The sequence below is a fragment of the Pongo abelii genome, chromosome 3 (genome assembly GCF_028885655.2).
Source record: "Pongo abelii isolate AG06213 chromosome 3, NHGRI_mPonAbe1-v2.0_pri, whole genome shotgun sequence".
Lineage (NCBI taxonomy): Eukaryota > Metazoa > Chordata > Mammalia > Primates > Hominidae > Pongo > Pongo abelii.
Window position 1 is genome coordinate 67,243,888 of NC_071988.2, and position 23,734 is coordinate 67,267,621.

Sequence of the window (23,734 nt, forward strand, 5' to 3'; positions counted from 1 at the left end):
GGGTGTGGGGAGGGGAGGGCTATTGGCTTTGTAAATGCCCCATTGACTAGTTCAGAAGTCCAGAATTTTAAAAAGGAGCTTAAGTCACTACTGGATGACCCTAATGAAGTAGCAGATCAAATTGGTAAATTTCTAGGGCCTCAAATATACACTTGGGCTGAATTGGTGTCCATCTTGGGCATCATCTTTTCTGGGGAAGAACAAAGTATGATTTGGAGGGCTGCTATGGTGGTTTGGGAATGTGAGCACCCTCCTGGTCAAAGTGTTCCTCCTATGGACTATAAATTTCCTGCTCGCGATCCCTAGTGGGACAATAACAATGCAAATCACTGGGAAACATGCCAGACCCAAGGGAGATGATAATAAAAGGAATACAAAAATCAGTACCCCAAACCCAAATCTTTCTAGAGCATTTTATATTCAACAGGAAAAAGATGAGGGACCTGCTAGATTCTTAAATAGATTGAGGGAGCAAATGGGACAATATGCAGGCCTTGATTTGGAAAACCTCCTTGGACAAGGAATATTATTACAACTTCATTGCTAAAAGTTGGCCAGACATTTCAAGAAAATTACAAAAGATACAAAATTGGGAGGACCGTCCCTAAGTGAACTGCTCAGGGAGTCTCAAAAAGTATATGTAAGAAGAGACAAGGGAAAACAAAAACAAAAGGCAAAACTTAGTTATCCACCTTCCAACAGATATCTCCAAATCCATATATCCCTAAGCAGGGCTTTCAAGGGGCCAGAGATTATAAAGGGCCTAAACCCTCTTTGAGAGGACCCAAGCCTCCATCCAGAGGGTTGAGGCCCTCATTTGATAAGCTCCCTAAGGAGTATAGGGGAGCAAGGGGAGAGAATGCTAAGACTGAGAAGGAAGAAGGACAAGATAGATGTTATGGATGTGTTACAGATGTGGAAGAACAGGTCACTTCAAGAGGGAATGTCCTGAACTAAAGAGAGAGAAACTTTCACAGTCATGACTTTTGAAGAACAATAAGGGAGTCAGGGGCTCCACCTTTTTTATTTTGAGTCCTACCAGGAGCCCTTAGTAAATTTGGAAGCGGGACCTAAATGTGAATTTATCACCTTTTTAGTTGATTCAGGGGCTTCACACTCCTCTGTTTGTTTCCCTGCACCTTGTCTTTCCTGCTTTTCAGAAGAACTTTTAGTCTCTGGGGTAAAAGAAAAAGGATTTAAGACAAAAATTTTAGAAAGCAGAGAAGTCAGATATCAAGATCGATTTACTCATATTCAATTTTTATTAATTTCTGATGTGGAAACTAATCTATTAGGAAGAGGGACTTAATGTTAATGCTAGGCATAGGCCTTCAAGTGGGCCCTAAAGGATTCCTCACTTCACTACATTTACTCACTGCTGTGGATTAGAAATGTATTCCTCCTGATGGCTGGTCAAAGGAAGGAAATAGAGGGAAACTCCTACTCCCTCCAACACCTATCAAACTAAAAACTCCTGGGGAAATAGTAAGGAGAAAGCAATACCCCATACCTTTAGAGGGAAGAGTAGGGCTAAAGCCTATAATTGAGGGTCTCATTGAAAATGGGCTTCTTGAATCCTGTATGTCTCCTTACAATACTCCAATCCTGCCTGTCAAGAAACCAGATGGGTTGTATCAATTAATGCAAGACCTTAGAGCTACTAATCAAACAGTCCAGACCACTCACCCTGTTGTTCCTAACCTTACACCATTCTTAGCAAAATTTCGTACAATCATCAGTGGTTTACAGTGATAGATTCATAGGATGCCTTCTGGGCATGCCCCTTGGCTGAGGATAGCTGAGATATACTTGCTTTTGAGTGGGAAGATCCCCACTCAGGATGGAGACAACAATGTTGATGGACTGTCTTGCCTCATGGATTCAAAGACTCTCCCAATCTCTTTGGTCAGATCCTAGAACAAGTACTAGAGAAAGTCACAGTCCCTAAGCAGATATGCCTGCTTTAGTATGTAGGTAATCTTCTTATATCCGGTAAAGATATAAAGGAAGTAGGTGACTTCTCTACACATATTCTCAATCACTTGCAATGTGAGGGATTGCGGGTCTCAAAATAGAAACTTCAGTATGCAGAACCTAAAGTTAAATACTTAGGTCACCTAATCAGTGCAGGTAAATGAAGAATAAGATCTGAAAGAGTGGAGAAAATTGTTTCCCTACCCCTGCCTCAAACTAAAAACTAACTCAAGGCATTTTTAGGACTAATTGAATATTGCCATTCATGGATTGACTCATATACATTAAAAAGTAAATTTCTGGCTGGGTGCAGTGGCTCACACCTGTAATCCCAGTACTTTGGGAGGCCGAGGCAGGCAGATCACAAGATCAGGAGATTGAGACCATCCTGGCTAACACGGTAAAACCCAATCTCTAGTAAAAATACAAAGAATTAGCCAGATGTGGTGGTGGGCACCAGTAGTCCCAGCTACTCAGGAGGCTGAGGCAGGAGAATGGCATGTGTCTGGGAGGGGGAGCTTGCAGTGAGCTGAGATTGCACCATTGCACTTCAGCTTGGGCAACAGAGTGAGAGTCCATCTCAAACAAACAAAAAGGTAAACTCCCATATGAGAAACTTGCCCAGTAGAAGCCTGATTGTCTCTTGTGGACTTCTGAGGATATCCAGCAAATGGAAGAATTAAAAGGAATGCTCATAAATGCCCCTGTTCTAGCTCTACCCTCCCTAGAAAAGCCATTTCACCTTTTTTTTAATGTAAAAAAGAGGGTAGCTCTAGGAATGCTTACCCAAGAGCATGGAGGCTGTCGACAGCCCATGGTCTTCTTGTCAAAGGCCTTAGACCTAGTCACTCGTGGGTTTCCCCAGTGTATCCAATCCATCGCAGCTACAGCAATGTTAGTTGAAGAAAGCAGGACATTAACCTTTGGAGGAAAATTGATAGTAAGTATGCCCCACCAAGTTAGAGATATTTTAAATCAGAAAGCAGGAAGGTGGACCACTGACTCAAGGATTTTAAAATATGAGGCTATCCTACTTGAAAAGGATGATTTAATATTAACCACTGATAATTCACTTAATCCAGCAGGCTTTTATCCAAACTTAAAAAGAGAGCATGCCTGTTTAGATCTTATTGATTACCATACAAAAGTTTGACCAGACTTGGGAGAAACTCCCTTCAAAACAGGGTGGCACTTATTCATAGAGGGGTCCTCCTGGGTAATTGAAAGGAAAAGACATAATGGGTATTCAGTGATTGATGGAGAAACGCTTGAAGAAGTAGAATCAGGAAGACTGCCTAATAACTGGTCTGCCCAGACGTGTGAACTGTTTGAACTCAGCCAAGCTTTAGAACATTTACAAAACCAAGAAGAAACTATCTATACTGACTCTAAGTATGCCTTTGGGGTGGCACACACATTTGGAAAAATTTGTATGGAGAGAGGTCTTATCAATAGTAGAGGCAGAGGATAATCTCACAGATCAGATAGCAAAACAAGTTGCCATTTCTTCCAAAATGCCTGTTTTTCATTTAACTCCATGCCTTCCTTCTCCTACTGCAACCCCCATTTTCTCTTCCACTGAAAAAGAGAAGTTAATAAGAATAGGAGCTAAAGAGAATGCAGAAGGGAAATGGATATTACCAGATCAAAGGGAGATGTCAAAACCTCTCATGAGGGAGGTCTTGTCTCAATTACATCAGGGGACCCACTGGGGACCCCAAGAAATATGCGATGTAGTTCTCTGGGTTTATGGGTGTATAGGAATTTACACCCTGGCTAAACAAGTTATAGACAGTTGCTTAATATGTAAAAGGACTAATAAGCAGATTCTCAGGAAATCACCCCTTGGAAGAAGGAATCCAGGGCTAAGACTGTTTCAAAGTGTCCAGATTGATTATACTGAAATGCCCCCAATTGGTCGATGAAAATACTTATTAGTAATAATAGACTACTTTACCCACTGGATGGAGGCTATCCCATTCTCAAGTGCAACCGCCAGTAATATAGTTAAAGCATTAATTGAAAACATCGTACCCAGATTTGGACTAGTAGAAAATATTGATTCAGATAATGAAACCCATTTCAATGCACATGTCATTAAGAAGTTAGCCCAGGCATCCATCCTCCTCAGGAAGAGTAGAACAGATGAATCAGACTCTAAAATCCTCTTAACTAAGTTAGTTTTAGAAACTTGATTGCCATGGATTAAATGTCTTCCTATTGCTTTATTAAGAATCTGGACTGCCCCTCGGAGAGATATTGGCCTTTCCCCTTATTAAGTGCTTTCTGGATTGCCCTATGAACACTCCACTGCTGACATTCCTATATTTGAAACAAAAGATCATTTCCTCAAAAATTGTATACTTGGTCTATCCTCTGCTTTCTCTTCCCTTAAGACTAAAGGTCTCCTAGCCCAGGTGCCACCCCGGTAGTTTCCAGCACATCAGCATCAGCCTGGAGACCATGTCGTCATCAAAGGGTGGAAGGAAGAGAAACTTGAACCAGCCTGGGAAGGTCCCTACCTGGCGACTCTAACTACCAAGACTGCAGTCCAGACAGCGGAAAGAGGATGTACTCATCACACCTGAGTCAAAAAGGTGCCACGACCTCCAGAATCATGGACTGTCACTCCAGGGCTTACCCCCACCAAACTAACTCTAAAAGGAGCTTCATAATCACTTGCTCGTTTTTTTTTCCCTTTTCAACAGAAGGTCATCTTGTCATCAATGTAACTCAGGCTAGCCATCTTTTAACGCTTCAGTTCGATGCCTGTTCAGTCATCCCATGTGGAGATGGGCAAGCTCAAAAGCTCAAAGGAAGCTATCCCATGTTGATAACTATCTGTGTCCATACTGCAAAGAGTCAATCAAGTAGAAGTATGGAGCTTTAAAAGGTCCCTGTAGTGACTGGGCAGATGTTTGATGGACCACTAAGTACAAAGGGTGGACAGCCAAGCCTCCTGTTTCAAACAGGTTATGGGGACAAAAACAAACTCCAGCTAGTCCATGGTCCCACCCCACCAAATTGTAAGCCATTACACTGTAACCCCTTGTTGCTGATTATAAATAATCCCCAGACAATGGACCAAGAACCCTCTATATTCAAGCGGTATGGGTTAGGAGCAGACATTGAAGGACAGGACCCTATAGGAATTTTCTCCCTAAGGTTAGTTAAACCACTGGTTAATAATAATAAGGGAATTCAGACCTGGAGTCCAGGAGACACATGAAACCGAATGTTCTCACTAAGTATAGTGAGTCCAACGTCTTCCTCCCATCTCCAAAATGACCCAACCAAGGCAACAGTTGTGGAGGTAGAAAACTTAAGGCAAACTATAGCTCTAGAGACAGGATATCAAGATGCAAATGCTTGGCTGGAATATATTAAATATCCTGTCTGCACTTTAAACAAAAGTGAATATTGCACTTGTGCACAAGGTAGATGAGAGGCCCAGATTGTCCCCTTTCCACTTGGATGGTCTTCCAGCTGACCAGGCATGAGCTGTATGGTAGCTCTCTTCCAAAACCCTCAGCCTGGGGCAACAAATCACGCCAAGCTCTTTCTCTGCTCTTCCTTGAGGTTTCACACCCTGTGGGTCACCCCCAAAGGCCATTCAGTGTCCATCTCCCAATGCCAATTTTACTTCGTGTCTGTCACGACACAGAGAAAACTTGGCATTCCTAGGAACCTTAATGGGATGTAGTGAGCTTAAGCTCTTCCAAGAGCTTACCTATCAGTCAGCCCTTAGCCATCCTCGAGCGAATATGTGGTGGTATTGTAGTGGACCAATACTTGTCACTCTGCCAAGTAACTGGAGCAAAATTTGTGCTATAATTCAATTGGCCATTTCTTTCACTCTGACATTTCATCAACTGGAAAAGATAGGAACCAAACATCGTCAAACAAAAGAAGCCCCCCATGGGTCCTTTGATTCTCATGTTTATATAGATGCCATTGGGGTCCCAAGAGGAGTGCCAAATGAATTTAGAGCCCCAAATCAAATAACAGCCAGATTTGAATCTATGTTCTTCTGGTGGTTAACTGTAAATAAAAATGTGAATTGGATAAATTACATTCACTACAGTCAGCAATGATTTATTAATTATACTGGAGATGCTATTAAAGGGATAGCTAAACAATTAGGACCCACCAGTCAAATGGCCTGGGAAAATAGGATAGCATTAGACATGATACTAGCAAAGAAGAGTGGAGTTTGTGTGACGATTGGGACCCAATGCTGTACTTATATCCCTAATAATACTGCTCCTGGTGGGACCATAACTAAAGCATTGCAAGGTCTTACTGACTTATCAAATGAGCTAGCCAAAAATTCTGGACTAAACAATCCCTTCCCAAATTTAATGGGAAGTTGATTCAGTAGATGGAAGAGACTTGTGTCCTCAATCCTCATCTTTCTGGCCATCGGAATAGGGTTGCTTATTCTTGTAGGATGCTGTATTATACCTTGTGTTTGAGGATTAATACAAAGATTTATTAAAAAAGCTATCATGAAAACCTCTTACGATCCTCCTCCCCTCATTCAAATGACCTTTTCCTTCTAGAAAATCAAGTAGAACAATGGAACCAAATTATGCTAAAAAGATTTGAAGAGAAAGAGTTATATAAAAATAAAGAAAGGGAAAGTTGTGGGATATGATGAGGTTTCTCTTCAAATGCCTGATCAATCCTTTATTCTTTAATGTTCAGGTGTGATCCATGGCGACTGGCCAAGGGAAATCTGCACAAAAATAAAATTGCTTTGCTAAGAATATTTTGTTTGAGTTTTCAATCTCCTTAGGATTTCGAGTGTTATTTCCAACAAAATAAATTGACACATAGTGAAGAGTTTTCACAGGTAGCTACTTTCTAGTTTTCATTGTGGAATATTCTGGCTCTCAAACGTCCCTTTGCAGATTCTACAAAGAGTGTTTCAAACTATTTGAATAAAAAAAAAGGTTTACCTCTGTGAGATGAATCCACACGTTAGAAAGTGTATTCACAGATAGCTTCTTTCTAGTTTTTGTCACGGGATATTCAGTTTTTCACTATAGGCCTCAAAAGGCTCCCAAATCTCCCTTCTCAGATTCTAAAAAATGAGTGTTTCCAACCTGATGAATCACAAGAAAGGTTTAGCTCTTTGAGATGCATCTAAACCTCAGTGTTTCTACAGATAGCTTTTATCTACGTTTTACCAGAAGATATTTGGTTTTTCACTATAGGCATCAAAGAGTTCCCAAAAGTCCCTTCGCAGATTCTACAAAAAAGTGTGTCCAACCTGCTGAAACAAAAGAAAGGTTTAACTCTGTGAGATGAATCCACACATCGCAAAGCATTCTCACAGATACAGTTTTTATCATGGGATATAGCTTTTTCACTATAGCCCTCAAAGGGCTCTGAAATGTCCCTGCACAGATTCTGGAAAAAGAATGTTTCCAACATGCTGAATCAAAAGGAAGGTTTAACTCTAAGAGATGAATCCACACATCACAAAGGGTTTTCACAGATAAATTATTTCTAGTTTTTATCACAGGATATTGGTTTTTCACTCTAGGCCACAATGGGCTCTGAAATTTCCTTGCGCACATTCTACAAAAAGGGTGTTTCCAACCTGTGGAATCAAAAGAAAGATTTTCCTCTGTGAGATGAATCCACACATTGCAAAGCATTTTCATAGATAGCTTCTTTCTAGGTGTTTTTTTTTTTTTTGGCAAATATCTGTTTTTTCATTGTAGACCTTGGTGGCCTCCCAGATATCACTCTGAGATCCTACATAAATAGTGTTTCCAACATGCTGAATCAAAATAAAGGTTTAACTCTTTGAGATGAATCCACACATCACAACAAATTTTCACAGATAGATTCTTTCTAGTTTTTATCATGTAACATTAGCTTTTTTAATATAAGTCACAGTGGGCTGTGAAATGTCCTTTGTAAATGCTAAAAAAAAAAAGAGTGTAAAGAAAGGTTAAAATCTGTGGGAGGAATCCACATACAACAAAGCATTTTCACAGAGAGTTTCTTTCTAGTTTTTATCACGGGATATTCAATTTCTCACTATACGTTTCAATGGACTCCAAAATGTTTCTTGTAGATTCTGCAAAAAGAGTGTTTCCAACCTGCTGAATCACAAACAGGTTTAACTATGTGTGATGAATCCACACATCACAAAGCGTTTTCACATATAGCTTCTGTCTAGTTTTTATCACATTATATTCAGATTTTCACTAAAGACCTCAATGGACTCCCAAATGTGCATCATAGATTCACCAAAAAGAGTGTCTCCAACCTGCTGAATCAAAAGAATGATTTAAATCTGTGAGAAGAATCCACACATCACAAAACATTTTCACAGATAGCTTCTTTCTTGTTTTTATCATGGGATATTCAGTTTTCCCCAATGTCCCCTCATGAATGCTACAAAAAGAGTGTTTCTAATCTGCTGAATCAAAAGAAAGGTTTAATTTTGTGAGGGGAATCCACACATTGCAAAGCAATTTCAAAGACAGCTTCCTTCACATTTTTAACATGGGAAAAATGGTTTTTCCCTATATGACTCAATGGGCTAGATGAATCCACAAATCACAAAGCATTTTTGCTGTGTCACATTCACACATCAGAAAGCAGTTTCACAGATAGATTCTCTCTAGTTTTTATCTGGAGATACTCGGTTTTTCACCATAGACCTCAATCGGCTCTCAAATGTACCTATGCAGATTCTGCAAAAAGAGTGTTTCTGACCTGCTGAATCAAAAGAAAGGTTTAACTCTGTGAGAAAAGTCCATACATCACAAAGCGTTTTCACAGATAGCTTCTTTCTAGTTTTTAACGTGGGATATTGGGTTTTTCATTATAGGCTTCAAAGGGCACCTAAATGTTTCTTCTAGATTCTGCAAAAAGAGTGTTTTCAACCTGCTGAAGCAAAAAGTAATTTAACTCTGTGTGATGAATCCACACATTGCAAAACGTTTTCACTGATATCTTCTTTCTAGTTTCATTACGGGATATTCAGTTTTTAACTATAGGCCTCAATGTGATCCCAAATGTCCCTTCACAGATTGTACAAAAAGAGTGTTTCTGAACTGCAGAAACAAAAGTAATGTTTAACTCTGTGAGAAGAATCCACATATCACAAAGCAATTTCAGAGAAAGCTTCCTTCTAGTTTTTATCACAAGATATTTGTTTTTTTACTATAGGCCTCAATGGGCTCCCAAATGTCCTCCAAAATGTCCTTCATAGATTCTCCAAAGAGAGTGTTCCAACCTGCTGAATCAAAAGAATGGTTTAACTCTGTGATATGAATACACACATCACAAATAATTTTTACAGATAGCTTCATTCTAGTTTTTATTGTGGGATATTCAGTTTTTCTCTATAGGCTTCAATGGGCTCTCGAATATCCATTTGTAGATTCTACAAAAAGAGTGTTTCTAACCTGATGAATCAAAAGAAAAGTTTAGCTCTCTGATTTGAAACCACACATTGCAAATGGCTTTCATAGAAAGTTCTTTCAAGATTTTATCATGGGATATTTTGTTTTTCAGTATAAGCCTCAATGGGTTTCTAAATGTCCTTTGTATATTTTCCAAAGAAAGTATTTTCAACCTCCTGAGACAAAAGAATGGTTTAACTCTGTGAGATGAAGCCACACATCACAAAACATTTTCACAGATAACTTCTTTCTCATTTTTATCGTGGGATATTGTGTTTTTTGCTATAAGCTTCAAAGGGCTCCTAAATGTTTCTTGCAGATTCTGCAAAAAAAGTGTTTCCAACCTGCTGAATCAGAAAAAGGTTTAACTCTGTGTGATGAATCCACACATTGCAAAGCGTTTTCACAGATATCTTCTGAATAGCATGAGATATTCAGTTTTTAACTATAGGCCTCAATGTGGTCCCAAATGTCCCTTTGCAGATTCTACAAAAAGAGTGTTTCCAAACTGCTGAAACAAAAGAAAGATTTAATTCTGTGAGATGAATCCACACACGACAAAGGGTTTTCAAAGATAGCTTCTTTCTAGTTTTTATCATGGGATACTTTGTTTTTACTATAGGTCTCAGTGTGCTCCCAAATGTCACTTTGCAGGTTCTACAAGAAAACTGTATCCAACCTGCTGAATCAAAAAAAAGTGTAGCTCTTTCAGATGAATTCACACATCAGAAAGTATTTTCACACATTGATTCTTTCTAGTTTTCATTGCAGGATATTCAGTTTTTCACTATAGGCTTCAATGGGCTTCCAAATATCCTTTGTAGATTCTCCAAAGAAAGTGTTTTTAACCTCCTGAACAAAAGAACAGTTTAAATCTGTGGGATGAATACACACATGGCAAAGCCTTTTCACAGATAGCTTCTTTCTAGTTTCTATCATGGGATATTCAGTTTTTCCCTATGGGCTTCAATGGGATCCTGAATGTCCCCTTGTAGAGTCTAGAAAAAGAGTGTTTCTATCCTGCTGAATTAAAAGAAAGGCTTGGCTCTGTGAGGTGAATCCACATATTGCAAAACATTTTCACAGATAGCTTCTTTCTAGTTTTTATCACAGCATATTTGCTTTTTCACTATAGGCCTCAAAGGGTTCCCAAATATCCCTTCACCAATTCTACAAAAAGAGTGTTTTCAACGTGCCAAATCAAAAGAATGGTTTAACTCTGTGAGATGAATCCACACATGACAAAGAGTTTTCACAGATAGCTTCTTAGTCTTTCTTGTGGTATAATCAGTTTTTCACTATAGGCCTCAATGTCCTCCCAAATGTCCCTTCACAGTTTCTACAAAAAGACTGCTTACTGAATCAAAAGAAATGTTTAAGTTTCAGATGAATCCACATATCAGAAAGCATTTTCTCAGGTAGCTTCTTTCTAGTTTTTATTGCGGGATATTTAGTTTTTCACTATAGGCCTGAATGGGCTACTAAATGTCCCTTCACAGATTCTACAAAAAGAGTGTTTCCAAACTGCTGAGTGAAAAGAAAAGTTTAACTCTGTAAGATAAATTTAGACATTGCAAAGTGTTTTCTCAGATAGCTTCTTTCTAGTTTTAATCACGGGTTATCAAGTTTTCACTATAGGCCTCAATAGGGTCCCCAATATCCTTCATAGATGCTACAAAGAGAGTGTTTCCAACCTGCTGAATCAAAATAAATATTTAACTCTGTGACATGAATCCACATGTTGCTATGCATTTTCACAGATAGCTGCTTTCTATTTTCTATCGTGGGATATTTGGTTTTTTACTATTGTCCTCAATGTGCTCCCAAATGTCCCTTGACAGACTCTACAACAAGGCTGTTTCCAACCTGCTTCACATAAAGAAAGGTTTAACTCTGATTTATCCACACATCACAAAGCATTTTCAGAGATAATTTCTTTCTAGTTTTCATTGCAGAATATTCAGTTTTTCACTATAGGCCAAAATGGGCTCCTAAATTTCCCTTCACAGATTCTACAAACAGAGTGTTTTCAGCATGCTGAATCAATAGAAAAGTTTAACTCTGTGAGATGAATCCCCATATTCCAAAGCATTTTCACAGATATCTTCTTTCTCGTTTTTATCATGGGCTATTTGGTTGTTCACTATAGGCCTCAATGGCCTCCAAAATGTCCCTTTGCAGTTTCCACAAAAAGAGTGTTTTCAACCTGCTGTATCAAAGAAAAGGTTTAATTCTATGTGGTGAATCCACACACGACAAAGGATTTTCAAAGATAGTTTCTTCTTAGTGTTTATCACGAGATATTTGGTTTTTCACTGTAGGCCACAATGTGCTCCCAAATATAACTTTTCAGTTTCTACAAGAAAACTGTTTCCAACCTGCTGAATCAAAAAAAAGTTTATCTCTTTGAGATGAATCCACACACCAGAAAGTGTTTTCACACATTGATTCCTTCTAGTTTTCATTGCAGGATATTCAGTTTTTCACTATAGGCCTCAAGGGGCTCCCAAAAGTCCCTTTGCAGATTATTAAAAAAAAGAGTGTTTCCAACCTGCTGAATCAAAAGATGGGCTTCACACTGTGAGATTAATCCACACATTGCAAAACTTCCACAGATATCTTCTTTTTAGTTTTTATCGCGAGACATTTCATTTTTCTCTATAGGTCTCAATGGTCTCCAAAATCTCCCTTCATAGATTCTACAAAAAGAGTGTTTCCAAACTGCTAAATCAAAAGAAAGGTTTAACTCTGTGAGATATATCCACACATCATAAAGTGATTTCACAGACAGCTTCTTTCTAGTTTTTATCTCAGTATATTCTGTTTTTCTCTATAGGCCTTAATGAGCTCCCAAATGTCCTTTGTAGATTCACCAAAAGGGGTGTTTCTAACCTGCTGAATCAAAAGAACAGTTTAATTCTCTGAGATGAATCCAAACTTCACAAAACATTTTCACAGATAACTTCTTTCTAGTTTTTATCCTGGGATAATCCATTTTTCTCTATTGTCTTCAATAGGATCCGAAATGTCCCTTTGTGGATTCTACAAAAAGAGTTTTCTAACCTCCTGAATCAAAAGAAAGGTTTAACTCTGTGAGGTGAACTTACACAGCACAAAGCATTTTCACAGCTTCTGTCTAGTTTTCATCTAGGTATATTCAGTTTTTCACAGTAGACCTCAATGGGCTTCTAAATGTCCCTTCGCAGATTTTACAAAACAAGTGTTTTCAACCTGCTGAGTCAAAACAAAGGTTTAACTCTGTAAGATGAATCCACACATTGCAAAGTGATTTCACAGATAGCTTCCTTCTAGTTTTTATGGTGGAATAGTCAGTTTTTCACTACAGGTCTCAATGATCTCCCAAACGTTTTTTCACAGATTCTACAAAAAGAGTGTTTTCAGCCTACTAAATCATAAGAATGGTTTAACTCTGTGAGATGAACCCACACATCACAAAGCATTTCCACAGACAGCTTCTTTCTAGTTTTTATTACAGGATATTTGGTTTTTTACTATAGACCTCAATGGGCTCCGAAATGTCCTTTTGCAGATTCTAAAAAAAAAAAAAAAAAAAAAAAAAGTGTTTCCAACCTGCTGAATCAAAGAAATATTTAAATTTGTGAGATGAATCCACACATGGTAATGCGTTTTCACAGATAGTTTATTTCTAGTTTTTATCTAGGGATATTTGGTTTTTCACTATAGGTGTTCATGGGCTCCCAAATGTCTCTTCGCAGATTCTACAAAGAGAGGCTTTTGAAACTGCTGAATTAAAAGAAAGGTTTAAATCTGTGAGTTGAATCCACATATTGCAAAGCATTTTCACACATAGCTTTTTCTAGTTTTTATTGCAGGATATTCAATTTTTCACAATAGGCATCAAGGGGCTCCCAGATGTCCCTTTGCAGATTGTACAAAAACAGTGTTTGCAACCTATTGAATAAAAATAAAGGTTTAACTCTGTGAGATGAATCCACACATCACAAACCATTTTCACAGATAACTTCTTTTTAGTTTTTATCATGAGATATTCGATTTTTCACTATTAGCTTCAAGGGGCTACAAAATGTCCCTTGGCAGATCCTACAGAAATAGTGTTTCCAACCTACTGAATCAATAGAAAGATTTACCACTGGGAGATGAATCTATACATTGCAGAACTTTTTAACACATAGCTTCTTTCTATTTTTTATGGCAGTGTATTAGTTTCTCACGATTGGCCTCAATGAAATCCCAAATGTCCCTTCGCTGATTCTACAAAAAAAAGTTTTCAAACTGCTGAATCAAAAGAAAGGTTTAACTTTGCGAGATGAATCCACACATTACAGAGTATTTTCCCAGATTGCTTCTTTCTAGTTGTTATTGTGGGATATTTGGTTTTTCATTACATGCTTCAATGGGCTTCAAAATGTCTCTTTGAACATTCAACAAAAAGAGTGGTTCCAATCTCCTGAATCAAAAGAAAGAGTTACTTCTGTGAGATGAATCTACACATCACAAAGCATTTTCACAGGTAGCTTCTTTCTAGTTTTCATCACAGCATATTCAGTTTTTCAGGATAGGCCTTAATAGTTTCCAAATGTCCTTTGTAGATTTTACAAAAAGAGTGTTTCCAACTTGCTGAAACAAAAGAAAGGTTTAACTCTGTGAGATGAATTCACACTTTGAAAACTGTTTTCACAGAGTGATTCTTTCTAGTTTTTATCACAGGACATTCATTTTTCACTGTAGGCTGCAATGGGCTCCCAAATATTCCTGCACAGATCCTACAATACAAGTGTTTCCAACCTGCCAAATCAAAATAAAGGTTTAACTCTGTAAGATAAATCCACAAATGGCAAAATATTTCCACTGTAGATTCATTTTAGTTTTTTTCATGGAATTTTTTTTTCACTATAGCCCTCAAAGGGCTCCCAAGTGTCTATTCACAAATTCTACAAAAAGAGAGTTTCCAATCTGCTGAATATTCAGTTTTTAACTATGTCCCAAATGTCCCTTTGCATATTCTACAAATAGAGTGTTCAAAACTTGCTGAGTCAAAAGAAGTTTTAACTCAGTGAGATGAATCCACACATTGCAAACATTACCTAGATAACTTCTTTCTAGTTTTTATCTCGGGATATTCCGTTTTTCATTATAGGCCCTAATGAACTCCTAAATGTCCCTTCGTGGATTCTATACAAAGACTTTTTTCAATATGCTGAATGAACAGAAAAGTTTAACTCTTTAAAATGAATACACACATCATAAAGCATTTTCACAGATAGCTTCTTTCTAGTTTTTATTACAGGATATTTGGTTTTACACTGTAGACCTCAAGGGGCTCCCAAATGTTTCTTTGCATATTCTACAAAAAGAGTGTTTCAAAGCAACTGAATAAAAAGAACGGAGGTGGATCCACAGATCACAAAGCATTTTCACACACAGCTTCTTTCTACTTTGTATTGTTGAACATTTGGTTTTACACTATAGGCCTCAATGAGCTCCCAGAAGTCCCTTCACAGATTCTACAAAAACAGTGTTTCCAACCTGCTGAATCACAGGAAAGGTTTACTTCTTTGACTTAGATCTGCACATAGCAAAGCATTTTTACAGATTACTTCTTCTTAGTTTTTTTCTGGGAATATTTGATTTTTCACTATAAGGCTCAGTGGGCTCCCATATGTCCCTTCACAGATTCTACAAATCAGTGCTTCAAAACTGCTGAGTTAAAATAAAGGTTTAACTCTGTGAGATGAATCCACCCATCACACAACATTTTCACATATAGCTTCCTTCTAGTTTTTATCACAGGATATTCTGTTTTTCATTATAGGCCTCTATGGGCTCCCAAATGTCCCTTCACAGATTCTATGAAAAGAACGTTTCCAACCTACAGAATTAAAAGAAATGTTTACTTATGTGAGATGAATCCACACATCACAAAACATTTTCACAGATTGCTTCTTTCTAGTTTTTATTGCATGTTCTTCATTTTTTCACTATAGGATACAATGGGCTCCAAAATGTCTCTTCACAGACTCTACAAAAAGAGTGCTTTCAACCTGCTGATCCAAAAGAATGGTTTAACACTGTGAGATGAATGCACACATCACAAAGCGTTTCCACAGATAGCTTCTGTTTAGCATTTTGGGGAAAATATTCTGTTTTTCATCAGAGGCCTCAGTGGGCTCCCAAATCCCAAAGAATCCCTTTGAAGATTCTAACAAAAGAGTGTTTCCAACATGCTGAATAATAAGAAAGGTTTAACTTTGTGAGATGAATCCACACATCACAGAGTGTTTTCGCAGATAGCTTCATTGTAGGTTTTATTATGAAATATTCTGTTTTTCACTATAGGCCTCAATAGGCTCCAAAATATCCTTCACAGATTTACAAAGAGAGTGTTTCCAACCTCCATAATAAAAGGAATGGTTTTACACTATGAGATGAATCCAAAGATTGCAATGCATTTTCACAGTTAGCTTCTTTAAATTTTTATCACGAGATATTTGGATTTTTACTATAGCACCCAGTAGGCTCCTAAATGTCTCTATGAAGATTCTACAAAAAGAGTGTTTCCAACCTGCTGAATCAAAAGATGGGTTTAACCCTGTGAGATGAGTCCACACATCATAACGCATTTTCACAGATAGCTTCTTTCTAGTTTTCATCACAAAATATTCCGTTTTTCACTATAGGTCTTGGTGGGCTCTGAAATGTCCTTCATAGATTTTATAAAAAGAGTGTTTCCAACCTGCTTAATCAAAACAAACATTTACATGTGTGATATGAAGCCACGCATCATAAAACATTTTCACAGATAGCTTATTTCTAGTTTTTATCACATATTGTTTAGTTTTTCACTATAGGCGTTAAAGGGCTCCAAAATGTCTCTTCACAGATTCTACAAAAAGAGTGCTTTAAACCTGCTGATTCAAAAAAGAGGTTTAACACTGTGAGATGAATCGACACATCACAAAGCATTTCTACAGATAGCTTCTTTTTAGTATTTTACAAGGAATATTCAATTTTTCACCAGAGACTTCAATGGGCTCCCAAATGTCAGTTCACGGATTAACAAAAGAGTGTTTCCAACCTGCTGAATCAAAAGAAAGGTTTAACTCTGTGAGATGAATGCACACATTGCAAAGCAGTTTCACAGATAGTTTCTTTCCAGTTTTTATCTGGAGATAATTTTTCACTGTGGGCCTCAATGGACTCCCACATGTTCCTTTGCAGATTCTACAAGAAGAGAAATTCCAACCTGCTGAGTCAAAATAAAGTTTTAATTCTGTGAGATGAATGCACACATTGCAAAGCAGTTTCACAGATATCTTCTTTCTAGTTTTTATGGTGGGATACTCGGTTTTTCAGTATAGGACTCAATGGGCTCCCAACTGTTCCTTCACAGATCCTACAAAAAGAGTTTCCAACCTGCTGAATCAAAAGAAAGTTTTACCTCTGTGAGATGAATGCACACATCACAAATCAGTTTCACCGATGCTTCTTTCTAGTTTTTATTGCAAAATAATCGGGTTTTCACCATAGGCCTCAATGGGCTCTCAAATGTCCTTCATAGATGTTACAAAAACAGTGTTTCCAACCTGCTGAATCAAAAGAAAGGTTCTACTCTGTGAGATGAATCCACATATCACAAAGTGTTTTCACAGATAGCTTCATTGTATTTTTTATCATGGGCTATTTGGTTTTTCAATATAGGCTTCAATGGGCTCCCAAATGTTTCTTGTAGATTCTGAAAAAAGAGTGTTTCCAACCTGCTAAACCAAGAAAACATTCAACTCTGAGTGATGAATCTACAAGCACAGAGCTTTTTCACAAATATCTTCTTTCTAGTTTTTATCACCAGATATTTGGATTTTCACTATAAGCCTCAATGTGTTCTCAAATGTCCCTTCATAGATCCTATGAAAAGAGTGTTTACAACCTGCTGAATCAAAGGAGTGTTTTAACTCTGTGACATGAATCCATACGTTGCAAAGCATTTTCACAGATAGCTTCTTTGAAGTTTTTATCATGGGATATTCAGTTTTTAACTATAGGCCTCAATGGGCTCCCAAATGTCCCTGCGCATATTCTACAAAAACAGTGTTTCCAACAGGCTGAATCAAAAGATTTAACTCTGTGAGATGAATACACAGATAACTTTGTGAGATGAATCACAAAGCAATTTCACAGACAGCTTCTTTCTAGTTTTTATCGGGGGACATTTAGTTTTTCACTATAGGCCTCAATGGGCTCCCAAATGTCCTTCATAGGTTCTCCAAAGAAAGTTTCCAACATCCTGAACCAAAAGAATAGCTTAACTCAGTGAGATGAATCCACATATCACTAAGCATTTTCACAGATGGCTTCTTTCTAGTTTTTATTGCAGGATATTCAGTTTTTCTCTATAGGCTGCAATGGTCTCCCAAAAGTCCCTTCATAGATTCTACAAAAAGAGTGTTTCTAAGCTGCTGAATCAAAAGAAAAGTTTAACACTGTGAGATGAATCCATACATCACAAAGTGATTTCAAATAAAGCTTCTTTCACGTTTTTATCACAAAATAAATGGTTTTTCACTATAGGCCACAATGGGTACCCAATGTCCTTCATAGATTCTTGGATGAGAGTGTTTCAAACCTGCCGAATTAAAAGAATGGTTTAACTCTGTGAGACGAATCCACACATTGCAAAGCATTTTCTCAGATAGCTTCTTTCTAGTTTATTTTTGCGGGATAGTCAGTTTTTCTCTACAGGCTTCAGTGGTCTCTCGAATGTCCCTTCGTAGATTCTAAAAAAAGAGTGTAACCAGATGAGTCAAAAGATAGTTTTAACTCTGTGAGGTGAATCCACACATCACATAGCATTTTCACAGACAGCTTCTTTAAGTTTTTATTGTGGCATATTCTGTTTTTCACTATTGGCCTCTATGTGCTCCTAAATATCTGTGTGCTGGCTCTACGAAAATAGTGTATTCAACCTGCTGAGTGAAAAGAAACCTTTATATCTGTGAGATGAATCCACACATTGCAATGCATTTTCACAGATATCATCTTTCTAATTTTTATCATGGGATATTTGGTTTTTAACTATAGGCCTCAAGGGGCCCCCAAATGTTTCTTTTCAGATTCTACAAAAAGAGTGTTTCCAAACTGCTGAAACAAAAGAAAGGTTTACTCTGTGAGATGAATGCACAGTTTGCAAAGCATTTTCACAGGTACATTCTTTGTATTTTTAATCATATGTTATTTTTCACTATAGGCCTCAATGGACTCCCAAATGCCTCTTCACAGATTCTACAAAAAGAGAGTTTCCAACCTGCTGAATCAAAATAATGATTTACCTCTGTGAGATGAAGCTACACACCACAAACCATTTTCACAGACAGCTTATTTCTAGTTTTTATCTCAGGATATTTGGTTTTTAACTATAGGCCTCAATGGGCTCCCAAATGTTTCTTTGCAGATTCTACAAAAAGTGTTTCCAACCTGCTGAATCAAAATAAAAATTTAACTCTGTCAGATGAATCCACACATCACAAATCATTTTCACAGACAGATTCTTTCTACTTTTTGTCATGGGATATTCAGTTTTTCACTATAGGCCTCAATGGGCTCAAAAATGTCCTTCATAGATTCTCCAAAGAAAGTGTTTCCAACCTGCTGAATCAAAAGAAAGGCTTAATTCTGTGAGATAAATACACACATTGCAAAGTGTTTTCATAGATAGCTTCTTTCTATGTTTTATCGCTGGATTTCGAGTTTTCACTCTAAACATCAATAGTCTCCCAAATGTCCCTTTGCATATTCAAGAAAAAGAGTGTTTTCAGCCAGCTGAATCAATGGAAATGTTTTACTCTGTGAGTTGAATCCAAACATTGCAAAGCATTTTCACACATCTAGTTTTTATCACAGGATAGCTGGTTTTTCTCTTTAGGCCTCAATAGTCTCCAAAAGGTCCCATCACAGGTTCTACAAAAAGAGTGTTTCAAACATGTTAAATCAGAAAAAAAGTCTCAGTTTCAGAGATGAATCCACACATCATAAGGTGTTTTTACAGATACCTTCTTTCTAGTCTCTATCATGGTATATTCAGTTTTTCACTGTAGGCCTCAATGGGCTCCTAAATGTCCATTCACAGATTCTAAAAAAGAGTGTTTCAAACCTGCTGAATCCAAAAAAAGGGTTTAACTGTCTGAGAAGAATCTACACAATGCAAAGCGTTTTCACAGATAGCTTCTTTCTATTATTTATTGTGGGATATTAGGTTTTTCACTCTAGACCTAAATGGGATCCCAAAAGTTTCTTCGCAGATTCTATAAAAAGTGTGATTTCAACTGGCTAAATCAAATGAAAGGTTTAACTCTTTGATTTGTCCATACTTATCAAAGCGTTTTTACAGATAGCTTCTTTCTAGTTTTTATCACAGGATATTTTGGTTTTGGCTATAGGCCTCTATGGGCTCCAAAATGTCCATTCACATATTTGACAAAAAGAGTGTTTCCAACCTGTTGAATCAACAGAAAATTTAACTCTGTGAGATAAATCCACTCATCACAAAGAGTTTTCACAGATAGCTTCTTTCTAGTTTTATCGCTGGATGTTTGGATTTTTACTATAGGCTTCAATAAGCTCCAAAAAGGTCCCCTTGCAGATTCTACAAAAAGAACATTTCCAACGTGCTGAATCCAAAGAAAGGTTTAACTCTGTGAGATGAATTCACACATCTCAAAGCCTTTTCACACACAGCTTCTTTCTAGTTTTTATGGGGGATATTTGGTTTTTCACTACAGGATTCAATGGGCTCCCAAATTTCCTTTTGAAGATTCCACACGCGTGTTTACAATCTGTCAAATCAAAAGAAAAGTTTAATTCTGTGAGATGGATCCACATATCACAAGGTATTTCCACAGATTGCTTCTTTTTAGTTTTTATTGCAGGATATTCATTTTTCCACTATAGGCCTCAATGGGCTCCCAAATGTCCTTGCACAGATTCTACAAAAAGAGTGTTTCCAACCTGCTGAATCAAAAGAATAGTTTAACTCTCTGAGATAAATCCACACACCGAACTGCAACTTCATAGGTAGCTTCTTTATAGTTTTTATTGCAGGATATTCCTTTTTCTCTGCAGGCCTCAATGGGCTCCCAAATGATTTTTGCAGACTGTACAAAAAGGCTTTTTTCAACTTGCAGAATGAAAAGAAGATTTAACCCTGTTTGATTTATTCATACATTGCAAAGGATTTTCACAGTTAGCTACTTTTGAGTTTTTATTGCAAAATGCTAGGTTTTTTACTCTAGGCATCAAGGGGTTCTCAAATGTCCCTTCAAAGATTCTATGAAAAGAGTGTTGCCATCCTGGTGAATCAAAAGAAAGAGTTAACTCTGTGAGATGAATCCATACATCACAATGTATTTCCAAAGGCAGTTTGTTTTTAGTTTTTTTTAAAAAAAATTCAGGTTTTTCACTATAGTCCTCAATGGGCTCCAAAATGTCCCATCGCAGATTCTACAAAAAGAGTGTTACAAACTTGCTGAATCAAAAGAAAGTTTTACCTCTGTGAGATGAATCCACACCTTGCAAAGCATTTTCACAGATATACTCTTCCTGGTTTTTATTTCAGGATATTCAATTTTTCACTATAGGCCTCAAGGAGCACCAAAATGTCCCTTCACAGATTCTACAAAAGCTGTTTCCAATCTACTAAATCAAAAAAAAAGTTGATCATTGTGTGATGAATCGACACATTGCAAAGTTTTTTTCACAGATAGCTTTCTTCTAGTTTTTATCATGGGATATTCTTTTTCTCATTATAAGCCTCAATGGATTCTCCAAAGAGAGTGTTTCCATCCTGCTAAATCAACAGAAAGTTTTAACTCTGTGAAGTAAATTCATATCTCACAATGCTTTTTCACAGATTGCTTCATTCTAGCTTTTATTGTGGGATACTAAGTTTTTAACTATAGACCTCAGTGGAGTCCCAAATGTCTCTGCACAGATGCTGCAAGTAGAGTGTTGACAACCTGCTGAATCAAAAGAAAGGATTACCTTTATGAGATGGATCCACGCACTGCAAAGAATTTTCACAGATTGCTTTCTTTAAGTTTTTATGTCTAGGAATCTTTTTTCAGTACAGGCCTCAATGGGCTTCCAAATGTCCTTTCACAGATTCTACACAAAGAATGTTTTCATCCTACTGAATTAAAAGAAAGGTTTACATCTTTGAGATGAAACCACACATCACAAAGCATTTTCAGATAGCTTCCTTCTAGTTTTTATCGTGAGATATTCTGTTTTTCACTATAGGTTAATAAATGCTCTTTGTAGATTCTCCAAAGAGAGTGTTTCCTACCTGATGAGTCGAAAGTTTACCTCCATAAGATGAATCCACACATTTCAAAGCATTTTTCCAATTAGCTTCTTTTTAGTTTTTATTGCAGAATGTTCAGTTTTTATCTATATGCTTCCAATGGGCTCCCAAATGTCCCTTCACAGATACTACAAAAATAGTGTTTCCAACCTACTGAATCAACAGAAAGATTTAGCTTAGTAGATGAATCCACACATCACAAATTATTTTCACAGATAGCTGCTAGTTTTTATCATGGGATATTGAGTTTTTTACTACAGCCCTCACAATAGGCTCCCAAGTGTCTCTACACAAATTTTACAAAAAGAGTATTTCCAACCTAATGAATCAAAAGAAAGGTTTACCTCCATGAGATAAATCCACACATCAAAAAGCGTTTTCACAGATAGCTTCTTTTTAGTTTTTATCACAGGATATTGGGTTTTTAACTATAGACTTAAATCGTCTCCCAAGTATCCTTCTACAATAATAGTGTTTCCAACCTGCTGAAAGAAAAAAGAGGTTTAATTCAGTGAGATGAATTCAACCATCACAGATGATTTTCACAGATAACTTCTTTCTATTTTTTATCACAGGATATTCAGTATTTCACTATAACCCTCAAGGGGCTTTCAAATGTTTCTATGTAGATGCTACAAAAGGAGTGTTTCCAACCTGCTGAATCAAAAGAAAAATTTAAATCTGTGAGATGCATCCACACAACTTCAAGTGTTTCCACAGATAGCTTCTTTTTAGTTTTTTTGGGGGGGAATATTCTGTTTTTCACTATAGGCCTCAAGGGACTCCCAAATTGTCCCTTGACAGATTCTTAAAAAAGAGTGTTTCTAACATGCCAAATCAAAAGAAAGTTTTAACTCTGTGAGATGAATCCACACATCAAAAAGCGTTTTCACAGAAAGCTTCTTTTTAGTTTTTGTCATGGGATATTTGAGTTTTCATGATAGACCTGAAAGGGCTCCCAAATGTCCCTTCAAAGATTCAATGAAAAGAGTGTTCCTGACCTATTAAATCAAAAGAAAGTTTAACTCTGTTAGAAGAGTCCACACATTGCAAAGCAGTTTTACAGATAGCTTCTTTTTTGTATTTATCACGGGATATACAGTTTTTCAATATAGGCCTCAATAGGCTCCAAATATGCTTGTAGGTTCTTGAAAGAGAGTGTCTCCAAACTACTGAATAAAAACAAAGGTTTAACTCTGTGAGATGAATCCACACATTACAAATCGTTTTCACAGATAGCTTCTTTCTAGATTTAATCACAGGATATTAAGTTTTTCACTATAAGCCTCAATGGGCTCCTAGAATGAGGATTTGATCTCCAAGGAACTTCACTATGATGCTGTTTCTCTTAAGTAATAGGCATGCTGCCTCACTATCTTAGCTAGAACAGTTTTTCTGATAAATCTCCAACATGAAAATAAGGTCTGTTTTCTGATTTGTTGTATTTAACATAAGACGTTGATTGTGTATTTGTTTATTTACTTTTGTGGAGACAGGGTCTGGCTATGTTGCACAGGCTGGTCTCAAATGATCCTTTTGGTTGAGCCTCCCAAAGTCTTTGAATTATAAGCTTGAGCCACCACCCCCTGCCAGTATTGAGAATTTATGACAAATGTTTCCAACCTGTCTTAAAACATTTTATGTAAGAATATTAGAAGAGTATTTGAAAGCAAGCAAGAGTTACTTATTAAGAGTATAGAAACAAGAGGAAGGACCATGTGTGGTTCCTGGGGCATAGCCACTGTGTGCAAGCACAGGTGAGTCATCCCAGGGAAATCAATGGGTCCAATAAAGCTGGTAAGGGATGGCTGGGGAGATGCATGTTCAATTCACTCAATAACATCAAAAATCCTCCAAATGGATACTCCCCTCAGCAGTGTATAAGAGCTCTGCTTACTTCAGGTCCTCACTTAAAATTGGTGTTTTCGGTCTTTGAAAAAAGAATGTATTACCTGCACTGATGTATGTATTCGTA

The 23,734-nt window shown here is 37.3% G+C and overlaps 1 protein-coding gene across 1 annotated transcript in view; it reads right to left on the reverse strand.

The window, feature by feature from the left end:
• The window catches only part of DCUN1D4 (defective in cullin neddylation 1 domain containing 4), a 119,816-nt gene extending 97,572 nt beyond the window's left edge, over nt 1–22,244 (reverse strand). Inside the window, exons 1-3 of the mRNA XM_054554022.2 lie at nt 22,104–22,244; nt 6,936–21,909; nt 5,705–5,846 (exon numbers count right to left, since the gene is read on the reverse strand). The gene's annotated coding sequence lies outside the window, so the exon portion shown is untranslated. The remainder of the gene's footprint in view (nt 1–5,704; nt 5,847–6,935; nt 21,910–22,103) is intronic.
• Nucleotides 22,245–23,734: the final 1,490 nt, after the last annotated feature.